This window comes from Phascolarctos cinereus, unplaced genomic scaffold, assembly GCF_003287225.1.
Source record: "Phascolarctos cinereus isolate Bilbo 61053 unplaced genomic scaffold, phaCin_HiC Scaffold_2;HRSCAF=192, whole genome shotgun sequence".
Lineage (NCBI taxonomy): Eukaryota > Metazoa > Chordata > Mammalia > Diprotodontia > Phascolarctidae > Phascolarctos > Phascolarctos cinereus.
This window is the reverse complement of record NW_027555625.1, coordinates 172,436,989-172,464,365: the sequence shown is the minus strand read 5'-3', so window position 1 is coordinate 172,464,365 and position 27,377 is coordinate 172,436,989.

Here is a 27,377-nt window from a genome sequence, read left to right as displayed (position 1 = left end):
TTTAAAAATAGTCAACAGCAGAACCAATAAAACAGTATACATGCTGGCAGTCACGTAAATAGAAAGAAAAAAGGAACAAACCAAACTCAGTGTTGCAAAGCTATCATCACAAAGCTTTGTCTCCAAATATGAGAAAACTTTTTCCCCTACATATTCGCTGAGGGGCCCATAGGTATGGGAGGCTGTACATAACATCAGACTTTTTCAATATGTTGGTTAGTTGGGGGGGGGTGCGAGAGAGAGAGAGAGGGAGAGAGGTAGGTACAACAGGAAACATAGGTGATATAAGAACTAAAAATGAGAAATAAATAACTATTTTTGTAAAAAAAAAAAAGAAAAAAAAGATTTTGTCCTTTTAGCAGAATCAAGGTCAATACAAGTCAACAGTAATTCTGCCTTAGGTTGCATTAAGAAATGAATAATATTCAAATGAAAGAAGGTGATAGTCCCACTGTACTCTGTTGTGGTCAGATCACATTTGGAGTAGTATTTAGTTCTAGGAATACATTTTTAAGGACATTGACATGCTAGAATATGCAGAGGAATGGCGAGCAGTCTAGACAATTCATTATACACAGATCAGTTAAAGGAACTGAGAATGGTTAGTCTTGGGAAGAGAAAACTTAATGGGGTGGATCATTAAAGTTTCACGTATTTCAAGGGCTCCCATATTGAAGGATTAAACTTTTTTTCTGTTTTGTTTCTAAGAAAAAGGGCAGAAGTTGCAATACGGGCTGATAGAGGTTTGTTATTAAGAAAAAATTCTAATAATTAGATCTCTACTAACTTGGGAAGCAAGAGGTTTCCCCTTACTGGGATTCATCAAGCTAAAACTGCAAGTGGCCATCAGCCACTTGACTGATATGCTTTAGAACAGATAGCTGTTCAGGTACAGGTTGGACTTCTTGCCCTTTGATTTCTCAAGCATCTCTGACAATCTGTGATTCTGCATACATGACAATCCTTGCCTTAGAAGTCAAACCAGACTTCTTTCCCTGCAGGGGAAAAAAACCCACAATATTTTTAAAGTTCACAGAAAGTCAGGGGATAAGGAGAGAGGAATTTTTTCCCCAATGTTTCCTTTTTTAATTACATATTTCTCAGCTTCCAGATTCAGAAGTTGGAAAAAAAACTATTGAAATTTTACCAGGGAACACAGTATTCTAGGCTTGCCTACCAAATTGAGAACAAAGACTATTCAATTGAACAATATCCATAACCAAAGGATTTGCAAGGATATTGTTGAGTTCTGTTTTTCTTGCTAAGCCAAAGGCTACAGAATGTGTTGATTTAATTGAAAGAAAAATTTTGTTACATTCCCTTCCGTTTATTATCATTTAAATCAAGTTTGATCTGCATTTTCAATGTATAAAGGGTAGCCTACTCTCCTTAGATTATTTGTGGAATATATTTCATCCTAAACTGAAGGGAAAAAAAATCCTGCCTTGCAGCTGTGCCTTCCTTCCACCTCCTTTAATTCCCCAGACCTTGGTTGTGCTCAAGAGTAGCCTAATTGAATGAACTGCGGTCAGTTTCTTCTCTACTATTTGGCAATTGCTGGTTTGGGTGTGTGTGTGTGTGTGTGTGTGTGTGTGTGTGTGTGTGTGTGTGTGTGTGTGTGTGTTGTGTGTGTGTGTGTGTGTGTGTGTGTGTGTGTGTGTGTGTGTGTGTGTGTGGTTTTTTTCCATAGTCACTTTTGAAGCATTGGACTGTTTTTGACATTTGGTAGTCTCTTAAAGGGTTTTCAGAACTCCCTTAAATACCATTTGTAGTTCGATTTGTTATTATCATGTACACAGCCTTTTAAAGTTTGCAAAATACTTTATGTATATTATTCCATTTGATGCTCATGGACAACTTGGTGGTAGTAGCTACACAATAGCTATTTTTATCCCTCTTTCACATATGGAGAAATTGAAGCTCAAAGAAGGTAAGGGAGTTTACCTGTTATCACATAGATTATTTGAACCCAGATCTTCATGACTCCAACACTCTACCTACTTTACTGAAATTATTCTGCCATATTGAAATAAAATGGTATATTTCCAATATTTCCAAATGGATACAAATTCTGAAAGATTCAGTGAAATCTGGCTGTTGAGTAGAATTGCAGAAATATGTCATTTAAAGTGACCAACCACAATTCATGGAACCATTACTAGTAATTCTAGGCATATATATATGTAACATATATATATATAATATATATACATATATAATATATATATATATATAATATATATGTATATATTCCCCTCCACCTCCAGGTAAGCTTAATTGAAACCATTTTAGTTATTTGCAAGGCTAATTCCTTCCATTAATACTATTTGACTCTGCCGTAATTCCTACTAACCACAGTATATGTGTTGATCTGGCCTTTCAGCCTATTCTGTTTAGCTAGGGTACCCATATGCCACAGCAAAGATAAAAGACAAATATGATACATGGTTTTTCCTCCATGAAGCACGGGTACAATCCACATCACTTAATAGACAGGGTATTCTAGGAACTTTGCAACCACTTGCCCAATGACCTCAGGACAAAACTGAACATTGGGTACTTTTCCAGAGTGGAAGAATGAATATTGTATTCAGAAAAAGGGTGGGGTAGGATTGGGGGAAGGGCCACCGGGGTGAGGCAGACTACATGCTAATCATGTAACTAAGGCTATTGTCACCAATTCTTAGAAAGACTGGTCCCAAAGGAGATGGCGTGATAGAATAGAAAAAGTACTGTATTGGGAAATAAGGAACTTAAGTTATCTGCTTAGTTCTGACTTCTTATTTGTTTGATCTTGGCTAAGTCAGTTAAACTTTTTGGGCCTCAGTTTCCTCATTTTTAAAACTGAGAGAGGTTAGATTAGATGGCTCCTAAGACCCTCACAGCATTAAACTTATGTTACCACCCCACACTCCTTCACCTTTCTTTTCATTTCCTTTTTATGAGCTGCCTCCCCGCCTTAGAATTTTTGTCTCTTTAGGCCAGAAACCATCTTTATTTTTGAATCTATTTGTATTCTCAATGCTTAGCCCAATGCCTAGCACATAGTAAGGGCTTAATAGATGTTCTATGTAGAGGTAGGCTATGAAAGAACTCCCAGTTCTTATGGCGATTTTTCATACCTTCTCAAAGGTGCCATTCAATAATCACTACCTATCTATTTATTCTTACTTATTTATTTATAACATTCTTTTTTTAATTTTTAATTCCAAATTTTCTCCTGCTCTCATCAACAATCACTTCTAAAATGCCAAGCCAAAGAAATGTCTAGGGATCAATGCTTCCCTCTACTTTGATGGGAGCAGTTTGCTCTTCTCTTCAAAAGGAGTCTTTCACATACTACAGAAACAAAACATTCTAGTTTGACTCTGGAGTCACCCTTCAAAAGCCTTGAAGGAAAAGAAGTCTTTGTGCCTTAGTTTTTTTCTCCAGTGTAAAATGGGGGTAATAATAACACCTATCTTGAAGTCCTTAGGCTCAAATGAGATAACCTATGCAAAGCATTTTGTGAACCTTGAAGTACTAGATAAGTGTGAGCTATTATGACCTTATTTTTATCTTTTTAAATGAAGCTTAAATAAAAATAATCTTGTAACAAATTACTCTCCTGCCATTATCTTTTTATATTTTACATTCTGTTAATTATTGCACAAGTGGACAAAATTACTGCTTTTTCTAGCTTAATAAAAGTATTATGATATCAGCTCATTCTCACTAAAAGCATCCTTGGTACAGTGCCAGTAGGAGACAAGACAAGATGGATGCAATAGACTGCATCCATTTCCACATGATTTTGAACTCCTCTGCTTGATCTCTACATTCTGAAAGCTTTTCTTTCCATGTAGCCTGAAAATTAGGAATCTTTAGTAAGGCAACATCTATTAAAAACTGTTCCTAAGTTTCTATAAACCAATGTTATGTCCAGGAAATTCTGGGTAATAGTTCAGTTTTTTAAAATGGTCTAATTTTAATGCTGTTTGTTTGTGGAACTGTCCAAGTTTTTGCCGTCTGTATTTGATGTATGGGAATTTTTCATAAGCACATAATTATAATTATTATTAATAATTGCTAGTATTTATATAGCACTTTAATGTTTGCAAAGTACTTTGTATGTGTTATATCATTTGATCCTCACAACAACCCTGAGAGATAGATGTTAATATCATTTCCGTTTTGCAGGTAAGGAAAGTGAAGCTGAAAGGTTAAGTAACTTGCCCAGGGTCACACAACTAATTATATGAATTCAGCTTTTTCTGACTTCAAGTCCAATGTTCTAGCCACTGTGCCACCAAGAACTATTATGAGTCTGGCTTAGAATACAATACCCAAAAGAGAAAGTTTTCCCAATATTACTGTGCATGTATCTTAGAATGTCAAATGGTCCACATTTCTCAAACTACTTCCAATACCTCATATTTATCAATGAAACTAAGACATCTTTTCTTTCAATGTTGTAGTGTTAAATTCTCCCCAGTCACTTTCATTTCTAAGACTCCGAAAACACAAAAACACAAACAAACAAACAAAAAACCAGAAAAGGTATTGGGTATCAAGGCATGACAAAGCTTGAAGTTTCATTAGTGAGCCAGCTCTAATTTTTGATGAATTCTAATTTTAGATTTTGACAACTAATTTTAGCTATGGACCTTAGAGATCATTTAGTCTGAATCGCATTTTACAAATAAGGAAATAAGGACACAAAGAGGTGATATGCCTTGCCTAGAATGACACAGCTAATTGATGACAGAGCTTGGAATTCAGCCTATATCTCCTGATGCTCAGTCCAACATTGGTTTGTTTTTGTTTTTCCCCAATACTTCACACCAGAGGCCCACAGGACACCCCTAAGTGCAGGCTTAACCAGATTAAAATGTAATTGGAAAATATTTAACAAAATAAATTTTGAAAAATACAATAGAACATAGACAATGTTAGTACATGGTTTTGTAAGTCAATATGTGACCTGCAGGGATCCTAGGTATGGCTTGCCTTTTAAGCATATTTTGACCCAGATCAGGTAGGGGTTAGTTAACCTGAAGTGGTCTCAACATTATTGATCCTAATTCTCAGACCTTAATAGGAAATAACTTTTTTAAAAGCCTGTGAACATTTGGTGATCTACAAGGACCACAAAAGACCATTCTCCACAGCCACTGAGTGGGCAGGTAGCAGCACACTGAGCATCACATCATCACAGGGCTGCTACTCCACTTCCATAGGCTATCTAGGCAGACCTTGAAAAGACTGGTCAGAAAATAGGAAACATATCCCGAATGGCATAGCCACAGTCATCTGTTGGCATGAGGGTGCCCCCTGTTGTCACAGTCAACTCATTTCGTGAGTCTCTGTGCCCTAAATTAGCACAGAGGAAGTTACCCACTTTCAAATTACGAATTTAGCAAAACCTATTGCTTTGATGGTTTGCTATTTGAAACCATTCCCCCACATTCCACATTTTGCATTATTTTCAACTGTTTCCTCTGGTGGAAATCTAACAAATAACCAAGGTGACTTCTTTTTTTAAGCTGAAAAAAAAAAGGCAGAAATGTTCCTGCAGTTGGGTCTTCCTGCACTTGTAAGTTACTTACCATAGATCAAGTTATTGGTGAGCATAGGAAACGCCAAAAGGGAGGCATCTGGAGCTGAAATCAAACTCTATACTTGGATTTGGTTCAACTTGGTTTGGGACACTTAGAGAGATATTTAACCCTTCTCTTCCTGGAGGATCATGTACATGATAGCTGCTCTCTTGATTCTTTATACTAATATGCATTTGTGAAATGGGGAAAATACTTGCACTACTTACAGGCCCCAAGGTGCTATATAAATGTACAGTATTATTATTATTTAGGAGGCTGCAAGGTGGTTAAGTGGACAGAGCACTAGATCTGGAGGCAGGAAGACCTGAGTTCAAACATGGCCCCAGAAACTCACTAGCTGTGTGACCATGGACAAGTCACTTAACCTCTGTTTGCTTTAATTCGCTGGAGAAGGAAATGGCAAACCACTCCAGTATCTTTGCCAAGAAAACTTCATATGGGGTCACAAAGAGTCAGACATGACTGAACAACAACAAATTTTTATTTATCAATATTATGACTCAGAAAGAGAAGAGGAAGGAAAGGGAGGCAAACATTCTGAGAAAGCAGCAATAAGTCACACTGAAACAAACACTAAGGAGAATTCAGTTCAATTAAATTCACTGAGCTTTATAAGCATAGACTATGTACAAAGCCCTTTGCTAGATGCCAGGAACATAAATACACAAATGGAATAATAAACATATTTTATCTACCCTATCCCCAATAGAATGAAAACTATTTTGCCTTTGTCATTGTAAATTTAGTCCCTTGGTGTGCTGCCTAATTAGTACTTAATACATGTTGGTTGGATTTAATTGAATCACAGAAAAGGTAAATCACCATTTCTTTTAATTTGCTTCCATGTTGCATCCATGTCACCTGGAATGGGTAGAATAACTTTACTAAGGGACTAAAGCCCATCATGGGAAAGTAGATCATGAAAATATTTATATGCTTTAAATAAGCTATGTTTCCAAACCGAGATGAATTGTAAACAGAGTTTTGTGGCAATAAGCATAGGCAGACAGAAAATTTTGCTATTTGTAGATAAGGGAATAAAGGGAAGGCAATAAGCATTTATATACCATTTACTATGTGCCAGGTGCTGTGCTAAGTGCTATTTGATTCTCACAACAACTGCAAGATAAGTGTTATCATCATCATCACCATCAATCATCATTATTATTATTATTATTCCCATTTTAAAATTGAAGGAAAGGAGGTGAACAAAAGTTTAGCAACTTGCCCGGGGTCACATAGCTAGGAAGTGTCCAAGGACATATTTGAACTCACATTTTCCTGACTCCAAGCTCAGTGCTCTATCCACTGTACCAATAGCAGTCTCATGATGGTGAAAGGAAACCAAGAAATTTGACTGAAATTAATTGAAACAATGAATAACTTAAGCAAAGTAGCAGGATAGAAAGCAAATTCAAGAAATTAGTTAGCGCTACTGAAAATTGCTGACAAAACCCAACAAAACAAGTACTCTGAGGTCCCATCTTACAATCATTTAACCAGCAAAGTTGACCAAAAAAGGGAAAAAGAGAATGCTGGAGAGGTTATGGGAAAATATGCACTGGTTTTGGAGCTGTAAATTGGTTCAGCCATTCTGGAAAGCAATTTTGAACAATGACTGACTAGGATCTACCTGGCATTCACCATTTTGCCCCTGAATGGCAAGGAATGGACATGATCATGTGACCAAGTATCTGCTTGCATCTCAATATTTGGACTTGCCAGGCATCAGAAGAAAATACTGTTTTCCTGCCATTTTCTTGATTTACTTCTCACTCAGAGAAAATCTTTTCTTAAAAGAAAAAAAAGATTTTTCTTACATTCCTTTCTAAAAGTTACCAGACTACATTCCCTTTGACCCAGCAAAATCACCATTAAGCTGACCCCCCCACATACTGAGATAAAAGAAAGGCAAAGTTCTTACATGTACAAAAATATTTATAACTGCTGTTTTTGTGGTAGCAAAGAACTAGAAAATTAAGGGGTGCTTCTTAAGTGGAGAATGACCAAAGCAATTATTGTATACGGTTGCAATTGAATATTACTGTGTTGTAAAAAATGAAGAGAGTTTTAGAGAAACTTGGAAAGATATATACACACTGATGCAAAGCAAAGTGAGCAGAAACAATAGAAAATTTATAACTGTCATTTTAAACACAAATTTTATTTCTATAACTTTGCTTATTTGTTATGAGTGTTTCATTTTACTTTTCATTTTTGTTCATTTAGGAGAGAGGAGAGAGGGAGAAAAAAATAAATTTATATTTTAAAAATAGGTCTACAAACAAATGGGATGTGTAAAATAAAGTATGATCAAAGTGATTCCCAGAAGAACCGCACAAGTTCAGATCTGTAAAGCATGAACATGAAAGTTATAGAAACTGACATAGTGGAACTGAAATAACAGCAAGGCAATATTCTAATTTACATCAAAATAAACTGAATATAGTGAAAATGATTTAGTAAACTACAAAATGTATAAAATATATGGGAATAACTTGCTAAGATGCATATGATAGGAATACACATATAAAATCCTCCTTATAGAAATAAAAGATAAATTATTATATTAATGATTTGTATTTTGGTTGTACCAATATAATGATAATTATACTACCCAAATGAATTTACGTATCTAGTGCCATAACAAGCAACCAAGGATTTAATTATAGAATTATATAAAATAATAACAAAGTTCATCTCAAAGGAAAAAAGACCAAAAATCTTAAGGAAAATATGGAAGGAAAAAGAAAAGTAGAACTAAAGAGGATAGGACCAAAATGGAGGGCAGATAGCAATACCAGATCTCAAAGTATCCTACAAAATAGGAACCATCAAAATTATTTGGTCTTAGTTTTAAAAAATAGTTAACCAATAAAAAAGTCTAAATAAACAAAACAAAAAGCAATGTAACATCCTAGCATAGGTGTTTTTAGTTTATTCTCTCTCTCTTTTTTTAAATAAACCCATGGACAGCAGTCACTGCTATAAAGATTGCCTATTTGATAAAAACTAAAGGGAAAACTGAAAAAAAAATTTGGCAGAAATAAGGTCTAGAGTAATGTATTACACCATATGCCAGAATTATTTCTGTGTGTGTGTGTGTGTGTGTGTGTGTGTGTGTGTGTGTGTGCGCATGCAGATAGGTGGCACAGTGGATAGAGTGCCAGGCCTAGAGGCAGGAAGACTGACCTTGGGTAAGTCATTTAACACTGTTTGCCTTAGTTTCCTCATCTGTAAAAAGAGCTGGAGAAGGAAATGGCAAACCTTTCCAGCATCCTTGTCAAGAAAACCCCAGATAGGATAATGAAGAGTCAGACAGAACTGGAATGATTGAACAACAACAGCAATTATATCTGTATCTATGTATGTATGTATGCATGCATATATGTACATGTATGTGTGTATGTATATGTATATGTTTTCCTGCCATTTTCTTGATTTACTTCTCACTCAGAGAAAATCTTTTCTTAAAAGAAAAAAAAGATTTTTCTTACATTCCTTTCTAAAAGTTACCAGACTACATTCCCTTTGACCCAGCAAAATCACCATTAAGCTGACCCCCCCACATACTGAGATAAAAGAAAGGCAAAGTTCTTACATGTACAAAAATATTTATAACTGCTGTTTTTGTGGTAGCAAAGAACTAGAAAATTAAGGGGTGCTTCTTAAGTGGAGAATGACCAAAGCAATTATTGTATACGTATTGTATACGTTTATAAAGTGTAAAAGGTTCTATCATAAGCATGTCAGAGGAGAAAAGAAGATAAAACATTTCATAATTATTGCTAGGAGGATAAGAAGATAGATTAAAAAACTGATAATTTTGATTAAAATTCAAATAGCTTTTGAACAAACAAAATTAATACAATTATAAGAAGAGAAGTAATTCACCAGAGAAAAGTCTTTGTAATAAGTATCTCTGAAAAAGTTTTGATGTCCAAAATATATTGGTAATTAAAACCAATACATAAGAACAAAAGCCATTCCCTAATTGATAAGTAGTCAAAAAAAAGTAGTCAATTTTTCAAAAATGAAAGCCATCAATAACAATATAAAAATGCTCTAAATCAATAATAAAAGAAATACAAATTGAAATAGTCCAGGATCATACCTTAAACCCATCAGTTTGGCAAAGATAACAAAAGAAGAAAATGACAATTGCTATAGGGGCTATTGGAAGATAGACATTATTGGTTATGAATTGGTCCAGCCATTTTGGAAAATAATTCAGGACTATGCCCCCAAATTCAGTAATCTATACTATTTGACTCAGTGATGCCACTATTAAGTAATATGCCAAAGAGTTCAAAGAAAGAAGAAATTTTTATAACAAGTCTTTTATTTGTAGCAAAGGACTAAAAAAGCAAAATGGATACCCATCAATTAGGATCTGGTAGAACAAATTGTGGTGTGTGAATGCAATGAAATATTATTGTGCTATGAAAAATGACAAATATGAAAAATTCAGAAAAACTAGAGAAAACTTGTATGAACTTATGCAGAGTGAAATTAGCAGAACTGGGAGAAAAAAATCAAGATGATTAGAATAATGTAATGGAAAATAACTGTGAAAGACTTCAGAACTATTATCAAAGCCATGAGTAATCTTGACTTTAAAACACTGAAGATGAAGCATGTCTCTCACCTCTTTGCAGAAAGATGATTGCCTGGAGATAGAGAACGAACCATTTTCAAAAACGGCCAATATGCTGATTTGTTTTGCTTAACAGAAGCAAAATGCTGTTTGTTTTATTTGTTTATTTGTTTGTTTACAAGACAGGGCTCCCTCTATGTGGGGATTATGAGGATAAGAGTGTAAGCTGCAAATAGTGATACAGATTTTTTTTAAAAAATCAATAAATCATGAAAAAAATAATACATGGAAACAAAATAAAGTCCAGAAGTGTATATTTGTATTGGTATTTTTATTACTGTTATGCTGGATTGAACATACACTTTTTAAAAACACATAAAAGAAGTTTTTGGTTTTATATACAATTGTCATTTGTTCTTTACATATTGAAATGATTGCTTTGTTGATGATTAAGTTTATGATAAAATGTAAGAAATAAAAGGAATCAAGGAGAATTAAAAAAGTCCTAGTAGACCAATAACAGGCAAATGTGGCTCTATTTTTTTTTAAAGCAATGTACTCTCCCCTCCATACTATTTGGCTCGATCTCATCAGCTCCCATGGATTCAGTTATCATCTCTATGATGATGATTCTCATATCTACTTATCCAGCCCTAACCTCTCTTCCTATCTTCTTATTCCCAGCTCCATCTGCCTACTGAACATCTCAACTTAGACATACCATAGACATCTTAAACTCAACATTTTCAAACTGATTCCTTTAAAACTCCCTTATCTTACTAATGTAGCTATTATTGTAGATTGAACAAACAATAACCCAAGCTTACAAGCAAGGTGTCATTCCTCACTCTATTTTACCCTGGAATCCAATCTTCTGCCAAATTCTGTCAATTTTACCTTTGTAACATTTCTTGTATATGCTCCATTTTTTTTCTTCTGACAGAATTACCACTCTAGTTCCTTTCCTTATCACCTCACACTTGGACTCTTGGAATAGCCTTTTTTCTGATCTGCTGCTTCAAGTCACACCCCACTCCAATCCATCCTTCCTTCAGCAGTCAAAGTGAAATACAGGTCTGATCTCTCTCTCTCTCTCTCTCTCTCTCTCTCTCTCACACACACACACACACACACACACAAACACACACACACTGCAAACTCCAATGGCTTCCTACTACCCTCAGGAGCAAATATAAGATCCCCTATTCGGCATTCAAAGCCCTTCAAAACCTAGCCCTCTTCTACCTTTCCAGCCTTCTTATTCCTTACTCATCCCCCACATACTCTTCAATCTAGTGACTCTGGCATCCTTACTGTTCTTAACATAAGACATTTCATCTCAATATCGCTACTTCTACTCTTATAGTTCACCTAAAGCAGAGGTGACATGGGACCTGAAGGCCACTGAATGTGGCTCACAACACTCCTGAGTATGACCTAAACCAAATTAAAATGTAATTGGGAAATGTTTAATACAATAAATAAAATCAGAATAGAATGCAGATAACATTAGGCTGAAAAACTGAAATAATATGAGGCCCACAGGGATCTTTATGTGTGGATTAGTGTCCCCTGTTTCTATTGAATTTTGAAATGTTGATACCATTGTTGCAGAGAATAGAACCTGAATCGATGGATGGAAGTTATTTTAAGGCAGATTTTTTTTTTACTCTATTCAAATTCAACCATGTCAGTGACTCACAAAATCAAAGAACTTCTTAGGTGGAAAAGATAAGGAAAACCATGGAAGATCTATACAAAAATCTCATTTTACAGCAAATGGCCATTTCTTCTTTTCTCAAAGACTTCTTTCTCACAATCTTCAAAAGCAGCTCATTCTACTTTAAAATATTTACCATTTCTACATCCATAAATTCTTTCATATTCATCTCCTCTCCACTCATAGAGCTACTACCCTAATTCAGATCCTTAACTCCTTTTGCCTGTGCTATTGCAATTGGCTTCTAATTCGCCTCCATGTCTTAAGTTTCTCCCTGCTCTAATCTATCCTTAGCTATAACTCAATTATAACAGTCTTGGTCTTGAAACACAATTCTTTTACTTCTCTTCTCAACAGAATCTAGTGGTTCCCTATTAGCTCTAGGATCAAATATTAACTCCTCTGTTTAGCATTTAAAGCTTTTAACAATCTGGCTCCAACTTAGCTTTCTAGGTTTATTAAACATTACTCTCTATTGTGGGCTAAGTCAAAATTGGCTTACTTCATCAAGTTCAAGTTTTTTTGTTTGTTTTTCAATGTAATAGGTACGCTTGAACCATACAATCCAATTAAAATGATTTTAATAATTGAAATTTTAAAACCTGCATGCAGGAATAATAAAGGATATAAAGTACAACTCTCCTTCTACATTCAAAAATGGAAGAAAGTGCCCTGCAGTCATTTAAACTCAGGAAAATGTTTCTGACAACTGCCCTCACCCCAAGCCACTCCTTTCATAATTCAAACCAGAAGGTTTTCAGAACTCCAGAAGAAGCTGATCCAAGGGTTGGAGAGGAAAGAAGAGCTATGGCCACAACAGGTGAAACAGCCCAAGAGCCCATCCGTGGTCACACTACCTCCCACCCTTTGTTGATAAAATCTCAGAAATTTTCAGGGGTACCTTTCACCATTAAAATTCTCTGTTGTTCTTATGAAGGCACAAACCTAGTTATTCAGTTCAAAGGAGGGCATATGATGTCTTCAATAGGCATTCCCAGCACTTAGCACAAAGGTTGACACATGCTTGTCAACTAATACTCCACAAATAATTGTAGGCTGTAAGAACCACAAGTAAAGCTCTTCCATTGGTCCTAAACCCAAGGTGGAGAGTTTTTAATTGTCCAGTTATACTCTCCCTAGTTCCAATTCCACTAAGTCAAACTTGTAGTCTCTAATAGGGAATCAGTATAAATAAAAATTTTATCTGCCTTGTCTTTCAAGGCTTTATCTCACAGGCCAGGCATGCATTCATAGCTCAACTCACTAGGAAGACTTGCCAGGACCCCTATCCCTTCAGGTATCTCTAGTCATTGGGTAAATAACTGCCAAAGTCAAGCTGTGTACATCTTTCTCATAACAGGTAGAACCATTTGTAAACCAAACAAAATGGCATACCTCAAGCGCTAGGTCCCTACAGGCGTGGGCCCATTGGGGTAGCAGAAATGGTGAAACATTGGTGCTGGCTTTGGAATTCTCAGGCTCTAACAATATTATAACTTGTTCATAAATGGCATTAATGCATGAGGGACCTTGGTCAGCGCAATCTTTTATTTCTCATCTCCATTTGACAATGGAATTTCTTTGTGTCCTACCCACCTTATTATAAAACCCATCTTGTATTACCCAACCATCATGGGTAATTCCAAAATAAAAGCTAATCTTGTGACCCTATCTCATCTTATTAGCAGCAGCCAAAGCCTAATAACAGGAAAGCAACTGTTCCTTGAACATAGTATAAGGAGTGGCTACTTCACTGAGTTTACAACTCCAGAAGACCAATGGTCATTTAATCTGGGCACCCCTTGATGGTGGGCAAATATTCTACATCCAGGAAATAGACTCCTATAGACTCATATTGGCACAAGGGGAAAGACTGATGGGCAGATTGCTCTAAATCATCCAAAATTATAGCCTATTCTGGTCCACACTCAGAGGAGGAACACTTACAAGTAATTTAGATAAATACTAGCCATAAAATACTCAGAAGCAGAATATTGGCACTTTAAACTAAGGAATCCCATAAGTCTTTGAAGTTCCTTTATAACTTGTGGAGGAACAATTGGCAACAGCTCATTGATGTCACCCTAAAAGCTTAACTGAACAGACTGCACCCTGAATTTTCTTTGGGTTGATCTCCCATCCTTGTCTTTCTCTGATTTGACCTAAGACTTCTGCCCCGCTATGACCTCATTTATCCCAGTTAGAATTAGAGCATTGATATGATCATGGACTTCCATCCCCTCAGGAACTGGGGCCTCTTTCAGGTTTCTGCTAAATAAATAAATGAATAAATAAATGAATGAATGAATGAATGAATGAATAACTAACTAAATAAATGAATGAATAAATAAATAAATAAATAAATAAATAAATGAATGAATGAATGAATGAATGAATGGATAAATAAATAAATAAATAAATAAATGGATAAATGAATGAATAAATAAATAAATAAATAAATGTGGTGAAAACCTGATGCATTGGTAGAGGAGGGAGATTCCACCCAAAAGGTATAAGCCAATTGCACCTAAAGCAGGCTGGTCATATGAAATGGAGGATCATGGAATGGAGCATAAATCCAATCTACCACACTTATCTGTCTAACATTTCACATCATCCTTTTCTGTCCTCCATCTGGGAATTGACTTTAGAGAGAAATCATTTATATGAGGCCATTTATATAGGCTTCCTCACTTTAGAGTGATCCCCATACAGGGCCAGTTGATTCAACTAATTTTGCAAAAGCAAATCATCTATGAATTCTTCCATTCAATGGAATTTTGCAACTGACAAAACTAGCTCACCTCTATTCAACCACATCATCATTAGACTTTGCTCTAAATTTTCACTGGCTTGTTTAACTTCTTCTTGCAACCACTCAAGTTCTTAACTTTAAAAGGCAGTGATGAGGGCAGTAACATTTGGTCAACAGGTCACAAGATAATAGGAAAAGCAGTGGTACCCTGGACTGCTGGGTAATAACCCTTACAAGTGATAGTTTCAGCAGCAGCAAGATAATGTAAAAATAACAGCACCTTGGCATCCAAAGCTACAATAGTAACAGTGAAATAGTGACCTTGGCAATCATGCCACCTTGCAGACAGCATTTCCAATAGCACTTACATCAAGGCAGTGGAAAGAGCAGTGATATACTGGTCTGTAGGCCTGAGCCAACCAGACCAACAGTAGTACAGACCACAAATAGCTAGAAGCAAATTTCAGCGTGTTATAGCCAGCTGGCCAGCATAAGCATAGGCCCACGAAAGCTCCTTGTGCTATTTTGACGGGTCCCCCTAAGCTTTGCTGCAAGAATGAGGAAGAGAGAGCTCTTTGCTTCGAAGCTGACATTTGTGACCCTGGCAGCCAGGGGTCAGAGGCTAGAAGAGTATTTCGGGCAAAGAAACTGGTGGAACTAAGTTAAGCTTCAATCTCCAACAATACCAGTAGGGAGTGTTATGAGTAAAGATATGGAACAGACCTAGGGCAGTTTCAGTTAACTTTGCCCTCAAGTGGATTAATATGGCAACCAGATGTGGGCCCTCTGGGCAAGAAGAGTATAAAAACAGCTCTAAGACTCCAAAAGGAAGGTCTCAGGACCGCAAATAACTCCCTAGCTCACTATTTTTTTTTAACTTTCTTGCTGGTGGCTTTTATCTTCCTTGGAATTTAGTTTACCTAGGAGTATTTGAATATTTTAAAAGGGATTGATTCTTGTAAACTTCAGATTCTGAGTGGTCCATTATACCAGATATTGAACCACAACCCCTTCTATGGTCCAGCAAAACTGGTCTTCTTATGGTTCTTCACACAAAAACTCCATCACTCATCTCAATGGCCTCTGAATAGGACATCCCTTATACTTAAGATGATCTCCCTCCATATCTGCTTCTCTTAGAATCTTTAGTTCCTTAAACTCTACAAAAATGCCACTTACTGATTGAGTACTCCTTTTTTTATCTTATGCTTACTTTATATATACTCATGTTAACATGTACATGTCATGTCACCTGTAAAATGTAAGTTCCTTGTGGGCAAGAACTGTCTGATTTTTCTTTCTCTATCTCTAGCACCTAGTAGAGTTTTTTTTTTTGACTTGTGATTTTGGCAATTAACTACCTAATAAATTCCTCTTGCTTGATTTAATAAGTTCTCAGAAAGGTGGGATTCATGGGAGAGGGAAGCCAAGTAGTCTGTATGGTTTCTGAGTTCTGATGTGAGTCCTCTGAACTGATATGATAATTCTGTGTCAGTTGTATGGCACAAATTGGTATTATACATGGTAGCACAGTGGATAGAGTGCTGAACTTAGAGTCAGGAAGACCTTTAGAGTGATCCCCATACAGGGCCAGTTGATTCAACTAATTTTGCAAAAGCAAATCATCTATGAATTCTTCCATTCAATGGAATTTTGCAACTGACAAAACTAGCTCACCTCTATTCAACCACATCATCATTAGACTTTGCTCTAAATTTTCACTGGCTTGTTTAACTTCTTCTTGCAACCACTCAAGTTCTTAACTTTAAAAGGCAGTGATGAGGGCAGTAACATTTGGTCAACAGGTCACAAGATAATAGGAAAAGCAGTGGTACCCTGGACTGCTGGGTAATAACCCTTACAAGTGATAGTTTCAGCAGCAGCAAGATAATGTAAAAATAACAGCACTTGGCATCCAAAGCTACAATAGTAACAGTGAAATAGTGACCTTGGCAATCATGCCACCTTGCAGACAGCATTTCCAATAGCACTTACATCAAGGCAGTGGAAAGAGCAGTGATATACTGGTCTGTAGGCCTGAGCCAACCAGACCAACAGTAGTACAGACCACAAATAGCTAGAAGCAAATTTCAGCGTGTTATAGCCAGCTGGCCAGCATAAGCATAGGCCCACGAAAGCTCCTTGTGCTATTTTGACGGGTCCCCCTAAGCTTTGCTGCAAGAATGAGGAAGAGAGAGCTCTTTGCTTCGAAGCTGACATTTGTGACCCTGGCAGCCAGGGGTCAGAGGCTAGAAGAGTATTTCGGGCAAAGAAACTGGTGGAACTAAGTTAAGCTTCAATCTCCAACAATACCAGTAGGGAGTGTTATGAGTAAAGATATGGAACAGACCTAGGGCAGTTTCAGTTAACTTTGCCTCAAGTGGATTAATATGGCAACCAGATGTGGCCCTCTGGGCAAGAAGAGTATAAAAACAGCTCTAAGACTCCAAAAGGAAGGTCTCAGGACCGCAAATAACTCCTAGCTCACTATTTTTTTTAACTTTCTTGCTGGTGGCTTTTATCTTCCTTGGAATTTAGTTTACCTAGGAGTATTTGAATATTTTAAAAGGGATTGATTCTTGTAAACTTCAGATTCTGAGTGGTCCATTATACCAGATATTGAACCACAACCCCTTCTATGGTCCAGCAAAACTGGTCTTCTTATGGTTCTTCACACAAAAACTCCATCACTCATCTCAATGGCCTCTGAATAGGACATCCCTTATACTTAAGATGATCTCCCTCCATATCTGCTTCTCTTAGAATCTTTAGTTCCTTAAACTCTACAAAAATGCCACTTACTGATTGAGTACTCCTTTTTTTATCTTATGCTTACTTTATATATACTCATGTTAACATGTACATGTCATGTCACCTGTAAAATGTAAGTTCCTTGTGGGCAAGAACTGTCTGATTTTTCTTTCTCTATCTCTAGCACCTAGTAGAGTTTTTTTTTTTGACTTGTGATTTTGGCAATTAACTACCTAATAAATTCCTCTTGCTTGATTTAATAAGTTCTCAGAAAGGTGGGATTCATGGGAGAGGGAAGCCAAGTAGTCTGTATGGTTTCTGAGTTCTGATGTGAGTCCTCTGAACTGATATGATAATTCTGTGTCAGTTGTATGGCACAAATTGGTATTATACATGGTAGCACAGTGGATAGAGTGCTGAACTTAGAGTCAGGAAGACCTGAGTTCTAATCTGGCTTTAGACACTCATTTTGAGACCCTGGCAAGTGACCTAAAGCTCTGTTTACCTTAATTTACACATCTGAAAATGGGAATAAGAATAACACTTGCCTCTCAGAGTTGTTGTAAGGATAAAATAATATTTGTAAAGTGCTTTGCAAACATTAAAGTGATAGATAAATGCTGGTTATTATTATCACAGAAAGCCCATATTGTGTTCTATGCATTGTTAGCCTGACCATGTACGTTGAATCTGAGACTCCCTTGCCTTTGGATGGTTCCAGGGAAAATCCTGAGTAGGGACATAGGCCAAAGAGATATTTTATAAGAGGCCTCCAGGGTGTTGGTCGTGGGTTACAGTACCATTTCTCTTAAATGTGTATAAATAAGTGAGAAATAAGTAAGGGAATCAATGTAGCTACAATAATGAATATCTTTTTAATCACAATGAAATTAAATTCACTTTTAGGAAAGCTTATCATGAGACATCATGGTACTGGGTGAAAAACCAAAGGACTTGGATTTGAATTCTGACTCTACTACTTATTACTTATATTTCTTTGCTATTAACTACTGCAAAGGTTGTTAATCTTTTTGTATCATCCTAGGTGGCACAGTGGATCGAGAGCTAGGCACAGAGCCAAGAAGACCTGAGTTCAAATCTGGCCTCAGACACTTCCTAGCTGTGGGACTTTGGGCAAGTCAGTTAAATTCTGTTTCCCTTAGTTTCTTCATCTGTAAAATGGGAATAATAATAGCACATTTCTCCCAGGGTGTTGTGAGGATCAAATGTGATAATATTTTAAAAATACTTAGCACAGTGCCTGGCACACAGTAAACATATGTAAATGTTATTATTGTTATTATAATTATTATTATCATGGACTTACTTGGCAATCTGCTGGAACCTATGGGCCCTTTCTTAGAATAATGTTTTTTAAATGCACAAGATAAAACATTTAGGATTACAAAGGAAACCAATTATATTGAAATACAGTTGTCAGCTCTTTAAAATTAATTTCACCAGGTTAAGAACTCCTGAATTACTGATATGGAGAAATCATTTCACAATTCTGGTTCTCAATTTCTTCATCTACATGAGAGGACTGGACTAGATGCTCCCTAAAGCCCCATCCAACTCTTATGATTCTAATTTCATAGTTATGCAGCCAATCCAAACAGGACACCACAAACAATTAAGCCATCTAATATTAGATTAGGTCATTGCCTTTCTTGGTCCAAACCCTTTCCTTCAGGAGACAATAGATTTCTTCACAGGAAGCTTCTGATGGTAGACCTACATTCAATTAATCCCCACTGCATTAGGCCCTTCCCTGAAGTAAAAAGTGCACATCTGCCCTGACAGAAGGCTCATCTTCCCTGAGGTATAATTCCCAGACTTTAATAATATGAGTAAGAGTTTCCACTGGCTGAAGATACATTCAATGATTCTTTTTACACTGAAGCGGTACATTGATGAGATGCTCTCAGGCTGTTTCCAAGCTCAGTTTGGTATTCATGCCCTCTTTCCAAACTGTGCTATTGGTATCGCCAGAATGACAAGTGTAATTCACATAGGGATCTTTAAGATAAATGCAAACTCTTATACCTCGCTACCAAGGGCCTGTTTAATCTCTCGCACCTCTATACCTCCCTATGTCCCCAGGACATGCCATCAATTATAGACAGTTTCCTCACTGTTATTGTATATACATATGATACATATTTCTAATATTCAGCCTCTCCTTTATGTTGGAACTTCCAAGTAAGATGCCCTGCCTTCTACTCCACTACAATTGTTACCAGGGGAAGCTTAGTTCCAACCTCTTCTAGTTAAAATTTCTTGATTGATGGACCCCAATTTTCTCCTATTCCTCTGTAATCTATAGGACATGTAGTCTTCACTGAGAATTCACTATTCTGGTAATATAATAAGTGTATTTTTATGGTTATCACTAATATTTTGCCCCTTTGGTATTTTCCGTGGTGCCTGATATAAAGCTGGCCATGCTGGAGCACTCACAAATTATTTTTGATCTGACGGATTTAGGGATGCAAGAAGAGCTAAAATCAAGGAGTGAAGATGCCATGTGAAGAGGAAAATAATGCCCTGTAAATATCTTAAATGTAAACAGAGCTCATCATAGTTCCCTTTAAACCAACTCCTTGACCTGGTTTTCCTAATGAAGTCACTATTTTCTTCTTTACACAGATGCAATACTTTGGAAGCACTTTTTACTTCTCTTTCTCTCAACCTGAAAATTCTTATTTTCAAAAAACTTATTTAAAAAAACTTATGAATTTATAAATTATAGTTATAAAATTTTATATTGAAATTTTATAAAAATCCTACAGATTCTCCCTCTTAATGTCTTTCCAATATATCCTTTTTCTCTTCCATCTCCCTAGTTCAGAATCTGTATTGACTTATTATCTTAAATGTTCCCTGCCTACAGAAAATTGAGACAAATTGTTCAAGCTTTACAGCTTTTTGCTTGCTGTGGTATCAATCTATAAAAACAAGCTTTGACCTTGCTTTGTTTTAGGAACTGCCAATTGGCTTTGTTGTATGTTTGTTTGTTTGTTTTTACTCCAAAATTTCTTGTAAGCTTTTTGATAGTAGGAGTTGTGACTTGTTCATCTTTATATTCTCCACAGCACCAATGACATTATTTTATGCACAATTCTCAGAACTCACATGAATATGTCAACTAACTCCACAGTGTGATTATTTCTTCCATAGTTCATCTATGCCTATCCATCCTGTGGGACTCTTGTCCATGTTCTCCCACATGGAGATGACCTGCAATAATGGGGAACTTCTTGTTGTGAAGACACTGTTGGAGCACACTTGCTATTAGTCGTCATTTGTTCAGATCAAATGACCAGTCCATCTTTCTTGGTCCTGATAGCTGTCTTCAAGGTATTTGAAAATTTGATCATATTAATCAATGGTTTGTCTATTTTATTGATTTTTTCATAAAACCAAACTCCTAGTTTTATTTATTAATTCAATGGTTTTAAATTTTGTCATGTATAAGATAGATTAGACTTGCTATGTATGGCCCAAGGGCAGAAACCAGAGCAATGGTCCAAAGTTTCAGAGGGGCATATTGTAGTCTTGATGTCAAGGAAAACTGCCCAAAATTGAATGGGCTGCCTTGGTACAGAGGAAATTAACCCTACTTGGAGGTCTTCAAGAAGAAACGAGACAACTAGTTGTTGGGTATGTTATATTACAAAGGAGATTTCTTTTGTCCATTCACATACCGTATACCTGTTTCCCTCAGGGTTGGACTCATTTTAAATTCTTTGGAGACTTGTGTGTTTTGAGCATTTTTTAAAAAAATTAAACACTGCTTAATCTGGACAAAACCATATATCTTCAAAGGATCATCAATGATCAAATTATTGCCAAATTTCCCCAAATTATTAAAAATCCATCCTACTTTTAAAGACATTGATGTAGGCAGCACAAAAATGGAAAATAGAATAGATATCTTAATGTTGCTTGAAAATCACAATAAACAAAAGCTGGGAAGTTAACTTCAAGAAATGATAGAACTTGTTTGAATAACAGATTTGGCCAAAAAATAAAATTAAAATTAAAAAAAACTCTTTGCAACTGGGGAACTCCTCATCCTTCAATAGAATGCTAATTTTGAAGAATATCGGTCACTAGAGGTACAATTCAATAAAAGTATCTAATGTAAAAACCTGGGTGCTGGTGATACATAGAAACAAAACAATCACTGCCTTCTGGGAGCTTGTATACTTATGGGTAATATAGGCAAGGTTGAAAGAATGAAATATATAGCACGTAAGAAGATAAGGAAATACAAGGTACTTTTTGATTTTCAGTATGAGTGCTAACTGGGAGAAATCAGAAAAATCCTTGTATGGAATATGGCATCTTCACTGAGGTGTTAAGGGAGATAGGGGTTCCAAGAAGTAGAGATAATGGGAGAAAATTCGCAGAACAGAGTTGGGAGATGTGATGTTTATATGGAGAATAAGGAGGCTAATTTGGTTGAAACAGAGTACATGAGGAAGAGTTATATGATACATCTAGAAAGCGTGTGGGAGACATCTTTCAAAGGGATTTAAATACCAAACTAAGGAGATCGTAATCCTAGAGGAACTAGGGAATCACTATAGTTTCTTGAGCAAAAGAGAAACATGGCCATCCCTGTGTTTAAGGAAGATTATTCTGGCAGTCATATACAAGATGGATTGGAGATTGGAGAGGCTGGAAGCAAAGAGCCCAGTTATTCAAATAATCCAGGTAAGAGGTATTAAGAGACTGAAATAAGGTGGTGGCAATGAAAGGAGAGAGAAAGAAGCTTGCGAGATATGGATGTATAGCCAACAGGAGTTGGTAGTACATTGGATATTGAGAAAAGGATAAGCCATAAGGGAGAATAAAGAGACAAAAATAACTCTAAGTATATGAATTTAGGTTGTGGAAAGAATGGTAGTCTCAATAGACACTGGGAAGTTTAGAGGAAAAGCTGAATCTCCATGCTACGCACACAAATATAAATACATTTTCTCTATTTCCCTAAAAGGTTTTAGTGTATGATAAGCTTGAATTCGCAGCTACAAGATCTGAAAAGGAAGGCAATTCTGTAATAGCAGCAGTTGTGAGCTCAAGTTTCCATTAACAGAAAGAAAAAAAGCTGTAGGGAAATTAGGAGGCAGCTCTTAGGAAAAAAAAAGCTGAAAAAATATCTACTAGGAACATGTCTCTTTTTTACAAGTAGAGTGGAAAATTGCTTTCATTTGTTTGGGAGAAAATGAATCACAAAATTATTTGTACTCTTAGAATAGACACATGTTGTAAGTTTTGTCTACTCCTTCCTACCATGGAAAAGAGAAGAATGGAGTCTATGATAACAGAGGTCTGACCTGGTCAGACCACTTTTGGAATATTGCAGGGAATTGTAGATATCCTTATTAAGATACATTGTTAATCTACCCTCTCTCCCAGATAACTATGAAAAGTCAGTCAATCAATAAACATTTATCAAGTACCTGTTACGTGCCAGTCACTATGCTAAGTATTGGGGATACAAAGAAAGGCAAAATACTGTCTCTGCTGAGACAGTCTAATAAGGGAGACAACATGCAAACAGCTACATATAAACAAGCTATATACAGGATAAATTGGAAATAACATAGGAAAGGCACTGAATTAAGAATTAAGGGAGATAGGGAAAGCTTACTATAGAAAATGGAATTTTAGCTGGATCTTAAAAAAATTCGAGGAAGCCTGAAAGCAGTGATAAGCAGAGAGAGCATTCCATGTGCAGAGGACAGCCAGTGAAAATGCCCAGAGTCAGCAGATGGAGGGTCTTGATTAAGGGATGGTAGAGTGACATTGAATCACAGAGTAAATTCTTGGGCAGGGCCGGAGGGTTTTGAATGCCAAATGAAGGATTTCATATTTGATCCTAGAAGTAATAGATAGCCACTGGATTTTGAGTTACAGGAGTGGGATCAGGGAGTGGTTTACATGATAGGACCTTGCTTTAGGAAAATCACTTTGACAGCTGATTATAGGACGGACTGGAGTGAGGAGAGACTTGTAGCAGGGAGACCTATTGCAATAGTCCAGACATGAGGTGATGGGGCTCTCATCACCAATGTGGTGACTGTGTCAGAGGAAAGAAGAGGGCATATGTGAGAGATGTTTGAAGGTAAAATCGATAGGCCTTAGAGAAATTAATAAATAATGATTCAAGTACTATGAGCTAAACAATTTGATTAACAGATTTGTGTTCCCACTTTCACTGTGAGCACTCTCACTAGTCTTCACTAGACTAGGGCTCAGATCAGTGTCCAGCCCCATTTAAAGTATTTCTCTGACTGCATATACACTCACTAAAATCAGTCTCACTATGTATTCTTCCACTTCCTAAACTTTCTGAAGTATAAAATCAAAATACTTAACACAAACTTTTGCTCTCAGTCTCTCCTTGAGTCTTCATCCTCCACTGACCAGCCTTCAGGCTGACACTGAGAAATTACTGGTCCTTGAAATTCCCTTGATGATGCTGAGGAAAAGTCTATCCCTTTTTGCTTCTAACAACACATCTCAAGTTGCTGACAAACTTTTTGAAGGGGGAAAGAGGGATGTTGGTAAGTTGGGAGTTTATCATTTTGTCAACGTAACCAATATAATAAGGAATACGGAAAATATATTATACAAGTGTAGGGAGCAGCTGTCCCCCACATGTAGCATGGGGGTGAGAGGGTCATAGTAGGGCTCAAAGAGAGGAATAATAGATATCTCTATCCTCTTCTCCCCCCATCCTTCTCCAAGAGAAATTTTCATTCTTTCCAGGAGGGGAATTAGGAGGTTAGATCCAGAAGCTTCGTCACTCTGCTCTCAGAAAGAGGGGATACCAGGCTAGAATTATATCTATCTACTTCTATAATATTAGTCTGAGGGATATGATTTTTGGATTCAAGCTAAACTTCTGATTTCTGTTTATTAATGGGGAAAGGATGACATTAGCTTTATATCCAAGGCTTGGCTTCCTTCCCACCAAATACCAGTTCAGCAATGAACATGTATTTAGCCCACAGCAAAGAAATCCATTTATTGAAGTCAATAGCAAAGCATAAATCAGTGAAAATATACATATGAAAGTATATACCAGACAATATAGAGTGAAGAAGTTCTCCCTATGGGAGTGAGAAAACTCAACTCAGCCAACAGAGAAAATCCCAGATTTCACCCAAGAGGAAAATTTCCCAAAATTTCTCGTGTGGGAAGCTGAGGATAAGGACATGATAGAGACTGTTAGGTTTGCTTATGTTGGCATCTTCCCAGAGTCTTATTCTCCCTTCAGCAACATGAAATGAAGTTCATATCGCCCATCTTCTTTCCTAAAGCCGGAAACCAGAAGTGCCCAAAGCAACTGCAGAGGGCAAAAAGACCTAAGGGACTGGAACTCTCCTTTTTCCTTATCTTATCAAATCCTCTCCACCCGTTATATGTTGATCTCCATCAATACAGAGAGTCCCATACCAGTGGACTTTGGGATTACACAAGGAATTGCTGAAGGAACTGAAGATGGTGAGCTTAGTAAAGACAAACTAAGGAGAAACCAGATACCCACCTTCAAAAATTTTAAGGTCTAGTATGTTTAGCACTGCTTCAGAGAACAGAACAGAAACCAGTGGTTAGAATATAGAGGAAAGAAGCTTTGGGTTCACTCTATAGATGAATCTTCTCATAGTAAAAGTTGTCCAGTAACGGAATGAATGACTTGACACAGTAGTAGACTTCTTAACATCGCAAAAATATTCAAGTGGAGTCTGGCTCTGACAGAAAGGATTTGGGGAACCTGCAGCCTCAAGGCCACATTTGTCTCTCCAATTCATGATTTGTTCTGTGAAGTTCGGCTTCAGTCAGAGTGCCTGGAGGGCCACATGTGGCCTCAGGTTCCACACCCCTGGATTAGATAAAAGTTTGGATCAGATGGCTTCAAAAGCATCTTCAGCTCTAGGATTGTATGAAGTCCTTGAACCAATGGGAAAATAGCAGCAGGTTGAGAAAGAAGGCTGTAACCAAAATGGTTATTGTAGATGAAGATCCCTCAGCCCTAAAATCCTATTAGCCTTGGACCCTCCAAAACTTAATGACTTGTATTTCACTCCTGTAAAAAATCAAGACCGTATTATTAAAAGGATGGTTACTGAATACATAAAAAGGAACTAATCATCACAAAGGACCAGCAGTAACTTTATCAAGAACAGACCAAGGCCAAACTAATGTCATTTCCTTTTGTGATCAGTTCATTAGAATGGTAGATCAAGGGACTGCTGTAGATGGAAAGGACATATAAGGAAAGTGTAAAGGGTATGTTTCTACCTCTCTGCCCTATTAAGAGGTAATAAAAAGCTCCCCAAAGAGTAAGATATCTAGCTATTGGCTGGCTGAAAAGATCAGAAATCCCTGGTACCCGTTATTAAGTTTAGCTCTGAAGTCAGTCAAGATAGATTTATCCCTGGCAGTTGCAAAGAGAACTAGTTATAAAACAAAATCCCGGCTCCTCAGAGGGACTTATTCCTTTGCACCTTTTTTAATATAAAGCTAGAGGGAGACAAGGGATTTCTCTCCCCTTCCTTACCCCTGGGAATAGCATCTGGCAGCAAAGAGAAAAGGAACCAAGAAGCTCAGCAAATACAGCAGATACAACGTGAGGATACTATGAAAAAGGAAAGATATTAGAGCCCTGTGGTGCCAGAGTTACGAGTTGTGTTGGCCATCTGTATTCCCTAGGTGTGTCTCTTTCTACCTATTTTATGTGATGCCCAGTCTTCCACTGACACCAGATTTATGAGGATAATATTGTTACTTCTATTCATGTAGTGACATTTTCGTAAGTGCCTTTGTTTTGAGCTAATTATGTCAACTGGCTGACTACTGAAAGTGAGTTCTTCAATACGGGGCTCCTGAGCTTTAGCTTTAGGAGTGCAGACCCACAAATCATCTTGATTCTGGGGGAGTCACTCCCCAGGGAATCCAATCTATGAGTAAGTTGGGAAGTAACCCCAGAGTGGACATTACATAGATATAGGTTATCTAGATTTCAGCAAAACATTCGACAAAGTCTCTCATATTAACTTTGTGGATGATATGGAAAGACATGGGCTTGATAATTATATACTTAGGTGGATTTAAATGACAGGAACCAAAAAGCTGATTAATGCTTTGATGGGTTTCTAGAGAAGTACCCCCAAATGTTTGAAAATTGTCTGTAGCTTGAAGGGATAGCTAACATATTGGTTAATACAAAATCTTACACCTGACTTAGAAAAAAAATCAATTTCAAATGCCCAAGATGCGGGTGGTGTGGCTAACATGGCTAGCAGTTTATATGAAAAAAAAATGATCTGGATTTTTTGAGTGAATTGTAAACTCAGTAAGATTTTTCCAATGTGATATGGCAAACAAAAATATTAATTGGGATTAGGGATGAATTAAAAGCAAAATAGTGTCAAAAATAAGTGGGATGGTATCTTAGTAATATAATACCTGAGTAATATTGTGTTCAATTCAGCATGCTGTGTTTTAAAAAAAAAAGACATTGATTATCATAAAAAGAACAACTGAAATGTTAAGAAGCCTTGAAATCATTCCAGAGTAATAAAAAAAAAACTCAAGGGCACAGATTCGTAGCCAGAAGGAACCCTACTAGTAATCTGATCTAACTGGGAATGCTTAGTGGTGAGACAAGAACACAGTGAGAGAGGAGTGAAATGATCACTTTCCTCAAGTATTACAAGGGCTATCATGCAAAAAAAGATAGTATTTTTTTTTTTCTTTAGTCCTGGAAGTAAAATAAGATGTAACTAAGGTTAGGAGGTGTGGAGAAAGAGAAAAGGGATGTGAAACAAACAAGCATTTATTAAGCACCTATTATGTGCCATGCAATGTGCTAAATATCTTTAAAATATCTCATTTTGTCCTCACAACAACCCTGAGAGGTAGGTGCTTTTATTA